At 39.7% G+C, this 8,561-nt stretch overlaps 1 protein-coding gene across 2 annotated transcripts in view; it reads right to left on the reverse strand.

Annotated features, from left to right (window-relative positions):
- Positions 1 to 7,253, reverse strand: part of LOC131429786 (dual 3',5'-cyclic-AMP and -GMP phosphodiesterase 11-like) — a 346,593-nt gene extending 339,340 nt beyond the window's left edge. For both annotated transcript variants that reach the window (XM_058594142.1, XM_058594134.1), the window contains exon 1: positions 5,781 to 7,253. The gene's annotated coding sequence lies outside the window, so the exon portion shown is untranslated. The remainder of the gene's footprint in view (positions 1 to 5,780) is intronic.
- Positions 7,254 to 8,561: the final 1,308 nt, after the last annotated feature.

Raw genomic sequence — 8,561 nt, forward strand, 5'->3', positions numbered from 1 at the left:
ATCAATATATGATAATCGTCGGCAACACCATAAGTCGGAAACCATCAGTGACTAGGTTCTATAAAAGTGGCCTGCTTTGCTTCGGCTAAGAAAAAAACGTGGCCAAATCAACACCAAAGGCGCCACCATCCAAATCATCAACCAAGAAAACCAACACGAAGTCACCATCAGACAATGAAGACTTTTGTCCAAAACGCTTCCAAAAAGAAAAAAATATGTTTTTTCTTTGAATAACTGCAGTCTTTACTAATATTTTTCTAGCCGAACACCTTTTTTGAAATGGTCAAAATTTATCGCTTTACTATATTGATAATATTTTTTTTTTGCAATCGATTGAATCAACTTAGTTTCTTAATCAGTTGTTAGCTAGAGACTTTAGCTTTCCATTGATGTATAGATGTTCGCATAATGTGCACTAAGTCAGAAGTTATGAGCCAAAAATAAAAGGGTGCCGGTAACCGAACACTCTCCCCTATTGTTTGAGCTGGGCTTTCGTCATTGTAAAGTCAATACATACACCGTTCACTGACACACTAAATGGACAACACTCAAGTATTCATCCGTTGCACCGTCAATTGAAACTCAATTGAACCGACATTAGTTTCTCTCTTGAAATAACAAACATCTCTTTCAATAAGGTTTTACACGAATATGACATAACCTCACAAAATGAACCGAATTAATTTTTTTTGACAGCCGTCGGTGGTTTGTTTATAGATTAAAAGTTCATCCGATTTATCGTTTGAATTTAAAAATTGCAAGTCGCCTCACACTAAACAAATATCGCTCCTTGATGCTGGAGACGCATACAAGTCAATCTTTTTAGTTCTTTTCACTGTAAAACACGTTTTTAACAGGCACTTTTTCGTCATTTTTCAAATTTTAATTTGCAGTCGCAAAACAAAACAAACCATCGGCAGCTGTCAAACATGAACTTGATTCATCTGCAGTTCATTTGTGTCGTCTTCGTGTAAAACCTAATTAGGTTTTGCACGAACATGACATAACCTCACAAAAATGAACAGAATGAACTTTTTTTGACAGTCGACGTGTACTTGTTTACAGTTTAAAATTTCATCAGAACTTCATCGTTCGAATGTAAAAATTGCAAGTCGCCTCACACTCAACAGATTCATACATAAATCGCTCCTTGATGCTGGAAACACACACAGGGCAATCTTTTTAGTTATTTTCACTGTGGAATATGTTTTTAACAGGCACTTTTTCGTCATTTTTTTCAATTTTTAACTTGCAGTCGCAAAACAAAACAAGTACACGGCAACTGTCAAAGATGAACTTGATTCATCGGCAGTTCATTTGTGTCGTCATCGTGCAAAACCTAATTGACTGAGAGGCAGCCCATCAAATGAACTCCTAATGAATATTCAGTTGGTTCAAGATAATAATTAAATGGTAAACACGGTCAAACACAGAATGTATTTAAATTTATTGCTAGATACTCCAACCTTCATTTCTTACACTTTGGAATACGTCTCAATGCATACCTAAAATTCGAAAATTGTACTTTCACACTTCCTGACGATAACTGTAAACTCAAGTGGAAACTGTCACCTTATGTTTATTGTACCGGTCGGAATAATTTTCTGGCATCGAGCTGATGTGCATGCCTATTCATTCGAACTTGTTCACTGTTGGCGGCAGAGACAGAGAAATAGATGGATTCATTGGCGCTTGAAACAAAGCAAGCGAAACTTTAAATGACATGGTTATTCAATTAGGCTTTACACGATGACGACACAAATGAACTGCCGATGAATCAAGTTCATCTTTGAAAGCTGCCGTGTATTTGTTTTGTTTTGCGACTGCAAATTAAACATTGAAAAATGACGAAAGAGTGTCTGTTGAAAACGTGTTCCACCATGAAAAGAACTAAGAAAATTGCCCTGTACGCGTTTCCATCATCAAGGAGGGATATTTGTATAAGTCTGTTTAGTGTGAGGCGACTTGCAATTTTTAAATTCAAACGATGAATCTCTGATGTCCTTTTAAACTGTAAACAAACCTGTTCTGTTCATTTGGTGAGGTTATGTCATGTTCGTGTAAAACCTAATTGATGATGAATCTAGTGGATCTCATTTGATTATGACCACAAAAGTCAATTGAATGAATTGAAATACACTGTCAGTGGAAGGCCAGAAATTTCATTTTCATTTTACCGCACTGTTAATTCCTAACTTAAATTTAGAAAACCTAGACGATTAAAACCGCTTTGTTGTGGATTTTAAATCATTGCATTTTTGATTTACTCGGTCTTGTCCCCTACACAACGCCATAATTTTTTACTCTGGTGTATTTCATCCTATACAGGGTCCGCCATGTAACTTTTTATTTTAAAACATACAATAAAACACAAACGGTTCATCCGATTTCAAAATTTATTTTTTCATATTAAAGTACAATCCTTCCGGTTAATTGTAGAATATAATTTCATTCAAATGGCTGCCTCGGCTGGCCTTATAATACGCCATACGATCGGTCCAGTTTTTTAGTACATTTTCGATTTTATGCAGCTTTATTTCAGCTATGGCTGCACAAATGTTGTCCTTCAAGGCTTGAATTCTCTCTGGCTTGTCCACATAACGCTTATCTTTGACAGCCCCCCAAAGATAATAGTCTACCGGCGTCAAATCACAGCTCCGAGGTGGCCAAACAACATCCAAATTTCGACTGATAATTCGATCTTCGAAGACTGTGCGCAGAAGCCATCTTGTTGGAACCAAATGGTGTCTAAGTCTTCCTCTTCAAGTAACGGGAAGAACCAATCGCTAATCATGGCGCGGTAGCGCTCGCCATTGACCGTGGCGGCGGAGGCTCCTGCCTCATTTTTGAAGAAGAATGGCCTAATGATGCCGCCAGACCAAAATCCGCACCAAACCGTCACTTTCTGAGGATGCATCGGCTTCTCCATGATAACGTGCAAGTTTTCCGTCCCCCAGATGCTACAATTTTGCTTATTAACATACCAGCCGAGATGAAAATGTGCCTTCCCATTTTCATACGTAATTTTCGTACACATTCCGCAACATTATCATGATTTTCAAAGTAAAACTGCACTATTTCCACGCGTTCCTCAAGCGTATACACAACCATTTTCGTTCAGCGGAAGGATAAAACTAAGTTTCTGTCAAATCAGAAGTGACATTAAGGCTACCAATGTCGAAATAACCGCTAGTTAAAAAAAAAAAAGTTAGATGGCGGACCCTGTAATTGTACCGTTACAATTATTCAAGTGAAGTATTGAAAGTTTGCAAAATTCACACAATCAATCAACTAGTACGTGCGATTATCGATGATCGGATGAGTGGAAAAGCATGTCAGTTTATTTCGTATTTACGTCATGCATTTATGTCGCTGTCCGCACCCTCCCGCCTTTTCATTCATTACTATACATGTTTTTTGAGAAATTAGCTGCTACTGTTCCTGAATTGGTAGCGAGTAGCCGTAAATATCAGGTACATATTATTTTTTGCTAATATACAAATAGTCCAGACCAAACCATTAACTTAAGCGACCCATTGAGGTAGAAACAGGTGAGGCCAACAGAACTCTTTTGTGATAGTGAATATTATGATATTTTTTCACTGAGTAAACGAAAAATACCACATACATTTGCTTGGTAGATACACCTATGCAATTGCTTTGATGCTTAGTGGCTAATAGTCAACAAGTTTCCTTGGGAACTCTGTTCTTAGGTTCATGAATCAATCTTTATTCAAGAAGTACATTTGTAGGTCACCAAAACGAGCGTTAACGTATTATCATTAATTTGTGTTTATTTTTAATCAAATCCAATTATAATATTAAGACAATTGCAGGAATCGGCGAAATGACCCTTTCGACGAAACGACTTGCGGCGAAATGTCATTCGGCGAAATGACCCTTTTGGCGAAATGACTTTCGGCGAAACGATTTGCGGCGAAATGGCTTTCGGTGAAATGACCCTGATCCCTTTATACAATTGATCTTGATGTTAATGAGCCATTCAACATTACTAGCTGATCATTTCATTAGTTTGTTACGAAATACGTGGACTTTCAGCAGAACAACGTCGAAAAATTGTGTACAAATGGTGCACAGAACGCGGACTGTCACTAAGAAAGATAGCAAAAATGGAAGGAGTAAGTGAAAAAGCCGTGCGAAATGCAATCAGGAAGTTCGGTTATCCTCCTTTGAGGATAAACCGAAAACGGGTCGAAGAAAAGATCCTGCTAACCCTCAGTTGGATAAACGTATACTGAAGGCGTTCGAGCAAAAGAAGGAGGTTTCAGTTCGGGATGTGGCCAAAAAAGTGGGCATTTCGAAGTCAAATGTTCTTCGTGCTAAAGAACGTTTGAATCTTCGAACCTATAAGAAGCAGAAATAACCAAAACGTAGTCCGAAACAAGAAGCATCGATCAGGCCGAGAGTTCTAAAGCTGTACAATACGATTCTTGCTGGAAATTTGAACTGCATAATCATGGACGACGGAACCTACGTGAAACTCGATTACAAATTCTTGCCGGGACCACAATATTATACGGTGTGAGAAGGGCAAGTGTTAAAGACATCGATTGAAGTCGAAAATTTTGATAAGAAAGCTATGGTCTGGCAAGCAATTTGTAGCTGCGGTAAGATTTCGAAACCCTTCATCACTACTTCTTCAATGAACAGTGAAATATACATCAAGGAATGTTTACAAAAACGATTTCTACCCATGATTCGAAGCCACAGGATCCTGTTGCCTTCTGGCCAGATCTTGCTTCTTGCCACTACTCGAAATCAACGGTAGAATGGTATACTACCAAAAATGTCACTTTCGTCCCAAAAGACATGAATACACCAAATTGCCCACAACTTCGACCAATTGAGGAATTTTGGGCATTAACGAAGGCACATCTTAGGAAACATGTCTCGGCAGCCGAAACCATTCAACAGTTCAAAAAAGATTGGAAAAAAGTGTCAAAACTTGTCGCCAAGAAGTCTGTACGGAATATAATGAGAAACGTTCACAATAAGGTGCACCAGGTAGTCTACAATGGCTAAGTAGCATATGTTGAGAATAATATTCTGTTGTTGTAGTCTAATATTATCAGTATATCGAATAAAATTTGAATATCTAACAATTGTGAATTATTTACGACGAAATCAAAGTGCGTCCATACTTTCTGGGACAGTCTTTACACCGGTGAAGCTCTAGCTTAAAAACGAAATTCCTGCAGACTGGAAAACATCCATATACATTCGCCTTCGACTTCTTAGTTCGTTTGCAGTTCATGTTGAACTGCTATTGAAATTTAGCAGATCAACATAAACCACTAAACTGACGTAAAGATTTTGCCCCGAAATGCAACATTCTAGCTTATAGTTCAAACCACGTATTTCGAATTTTAATGAAAATACCCATGTGTACTTTCCTTAAACGAAAATTGAAAATACACAGCAAAAAATTCACTAGTGACTCAAAGCCTCATTGACTCAATTCATAGGAACATAATTCGTCAAATGACTGAATTTCACAACAATTATTTGAATATATGGCAAACATACCCGAGCTTTCAAGCAGACCTGTAAACTTACTTGTTTAAGCAATTAAAATTATGTTAGAATGTTAAATATTTGTTAGAGCAACTGGATAAATGAATCATTTCGGGTGCTCGAACAGGTAGCTCTCAGAAGACGAAAGTTTACACGATTATTATTAGTAGTTATTCCGAATAACCTTAATTTCAACATCGTTTCCCAGAAGCTCAATCTGTTAATTTTAAGAACAAAACTCTTACCTCTGCACGAGCTGATATTTTTTTGGGCAGAAATTAACCCAAACGCATTAGCAGAGATTCGCCCTCTCTCTCTCTTCCTATCACTTTCTGCCACTTCCAACACACGCACGTTTCGTTTCACGATTCGACTTTAATGATGTTTTGACTTGCACTTGTCAAAATTTAACAGCAGCGTGAAGTTTGCAATAACGCCACTTCGCAATTCGCGCGTCAGGCGAATGTCTTCGAGGAAAATTCCCAGCCGGCCGTTGTCACCTTTCCGGCCTGGCGCTTTATGTGACCTGGATCGGACCACAAATCTCCATTCCTGAAATGACCGGCGAATGGTGATTTTATCTGTCCACTGTAAGCGTAGGCTGCGTAGATTTCAGCGTTTTTTTTCCTCCACTCTAACGACCTACTAGATATCATTAGATTCGCCACTAATTAATGAACTTATTTCGCTTTGATGCGTCTTTCGATGTTTAGCCAACCACGAATTGTGCAAACTCACAGACACACAAACAATGTACGAATCGAGCTGCTTCCCCACGAGACACACTTTCACAACTAACAGCACCCGATTGCCATTTAGAATGTCGGCTTCCGTTAGCCGTGTATATTTATTTCACTGTAATTTAACTTGTAGCATTTACCTGCTACCGGTTTTGGATGCCCTACGCGCCCCACTAGGCCACTTTTGCCCGTGATGCAAAACCTGGGACTTTCCACAGTGAAAAAGGGCACACAAAAAGGCGAAACGGGCCCAGTCCGAGTGGACAACAATGAACACAATCTTCCACCGACTGGCACCAATTGCGAGTGTGCCTTGTGCCAGCGATGCACCGATCTAACCAAGATGGATGCAAGGCACTGCAGCTATTTCCTTAGCCTCAATCGGTCCACCGAACCGGCGACGACGGAGGCCTCATCTCGTGCAGTCACGTTTCGGTCTTTGTTTCCACGCCGAATGCACTTTCCACTTCCACGGCGAAAAAATGCTGCGCTCAAATGTAGAGTGGCACGCTTCAATCAAAGAAATTGCAACCTTCTCCGCCCGCAACTAGGACGCGGCGACCTCAACCGACGACTTCAACCGTCGAACCGCAAATCGTACTTCTTTTAATTCGTAAGGTCGCGAATTGCTTCCAGCCGGCGGCACCCTCCAATGCCGGCAACACGATTGACACTACCTCTATCACGCACTACCGTTGTTTTTGTTGCTGTTGTTGTTTCGGTTGTTGCTGTCGTTATGGAGACACTTCCGTACAGAGTCGGCTACCGGCGGTGCGCACAGCGCGAACAATCAGCCATTCGTCGCGGTGATATCACAAAGAGCAACAACAGCAATAGCAACATCAGCTGCGAAAACAATTCAGTGAGACGACACAAAACGCGAATTTCGCTTCTCCACGAATCTCTACACGGACAGAAAAGAACTGTGCCAGCGAAATACACACACGTCCGAACGGGCGACAAGGTGATCGGTATCTGCTGCTCCTGCTGCTGGGTAGTCCGTCGGCTGTTTGGCGTTCTCCGACTGATCCGCTGAGCGGCGGTAAAATTTTTGTTTTTATTCTCCTTTCCTTTTGAGACCGACCGAATGAGCGAACGTCGGCCGAACGCAGTCGTGAAATTGCTGTTTTCGTGGAGTTTTGGAGTGATTTCAATTGTATGATAAATGCGCACTGATTCAATCATCAATACTTTAATGTAAATGACATTTTTTTGAAAACAGATTCCAAGTTTAGACGGTTGATATTTTTTATTTTGAATCATTCTAAATGAGGCTTATTCGCATTGAAATCTCAAAAAATTTACCATTCCAGATCGGCGGCTCCATCCAGCGCAGCCGAATTGTTGCGCGGTTTGCGGATATCGATGGCAATGAATGGATGGATTTGAATGCAGGCGTCTCTGCTTGCGAGGGCTTATTTCTGGTTTTACTTCTTAGCGATGAGACGCGACAGTGAATGGTTGCAGATCGTGAGTTGTCTTGTCCGGAGTATTGAGCCCATTTCACCACCATTGTTCCAACGATTCCATAAATAACCATTGCATCTATCAGTTCCGTTTAGTGTGTTTACATGAATCACAAATTACAATTAGGTGATGCTAGATTCTATGCGAAGAATAAAAATATTTCGCAACAACTTAAGTGAATACGATTTTTTTAATTAAATTTTGTTTTTTTCAATTCAATTTTTAATATTTTGATTTCGTTCGTGATCATGACAAAAAAGAAATTTTCAATCCCATATATCTCAAAACCGGTCCTTCGGCCATGGTTTGGGTGACTATTAGGACCATGTAGAAAATGTATGGGACACTGTAAAAGAACTGTTGGGTTTTCGTTTTATTTCAAAGATGAAAATCGAATTTCGTTGCTGAGATGGAGAAAAAAGGCAGGTGGGTAATGTCAGAGACATAACTGGGTGTCGTGAATACGAAAAAACTGGCACGCTTCCTGCACACTTCCGAATATCTGTTAGTTGATCGATTGTGTCAACTGTCCAAGCATTCCCCTTCTTCACTATTAGAACTTGAAACGATGCACCTACACTAAAGTACGGATAAGTTACATCAAACATTCTGACATACAGTTAAATGATACGAAGTAATTTTTATCGTTCTTTATAATAAAATAATGGTGGTTCTGAAAAGAATCTTTTATGAAGGCACTCGTGTTGCAGAGTGACGAGTTGAATTCAAATTTCGATAGATGCCGCTGACTTCTGTCATCTATTTCCAAGCTGACTTGTTGTCCGTGGATAAGATACTGATATGATTGGCGTAGGTAAC

The sequence above is a fragment of the Malaya genurostris genome, chromosome 2 (genome assembly GCF_030247185.1).
Source record: "Malaya genurostris strain Urasoe2022 chromosome 2, Malgen_1.1, whole genome shotgun sequence".
NCBI classification, from domain to species: domain Eukaryota; kingdom Metazoa; phylum Arthropoda; class Insecta; order Diptera; family Culicidae; genus Malaya; species Malaya genurostris.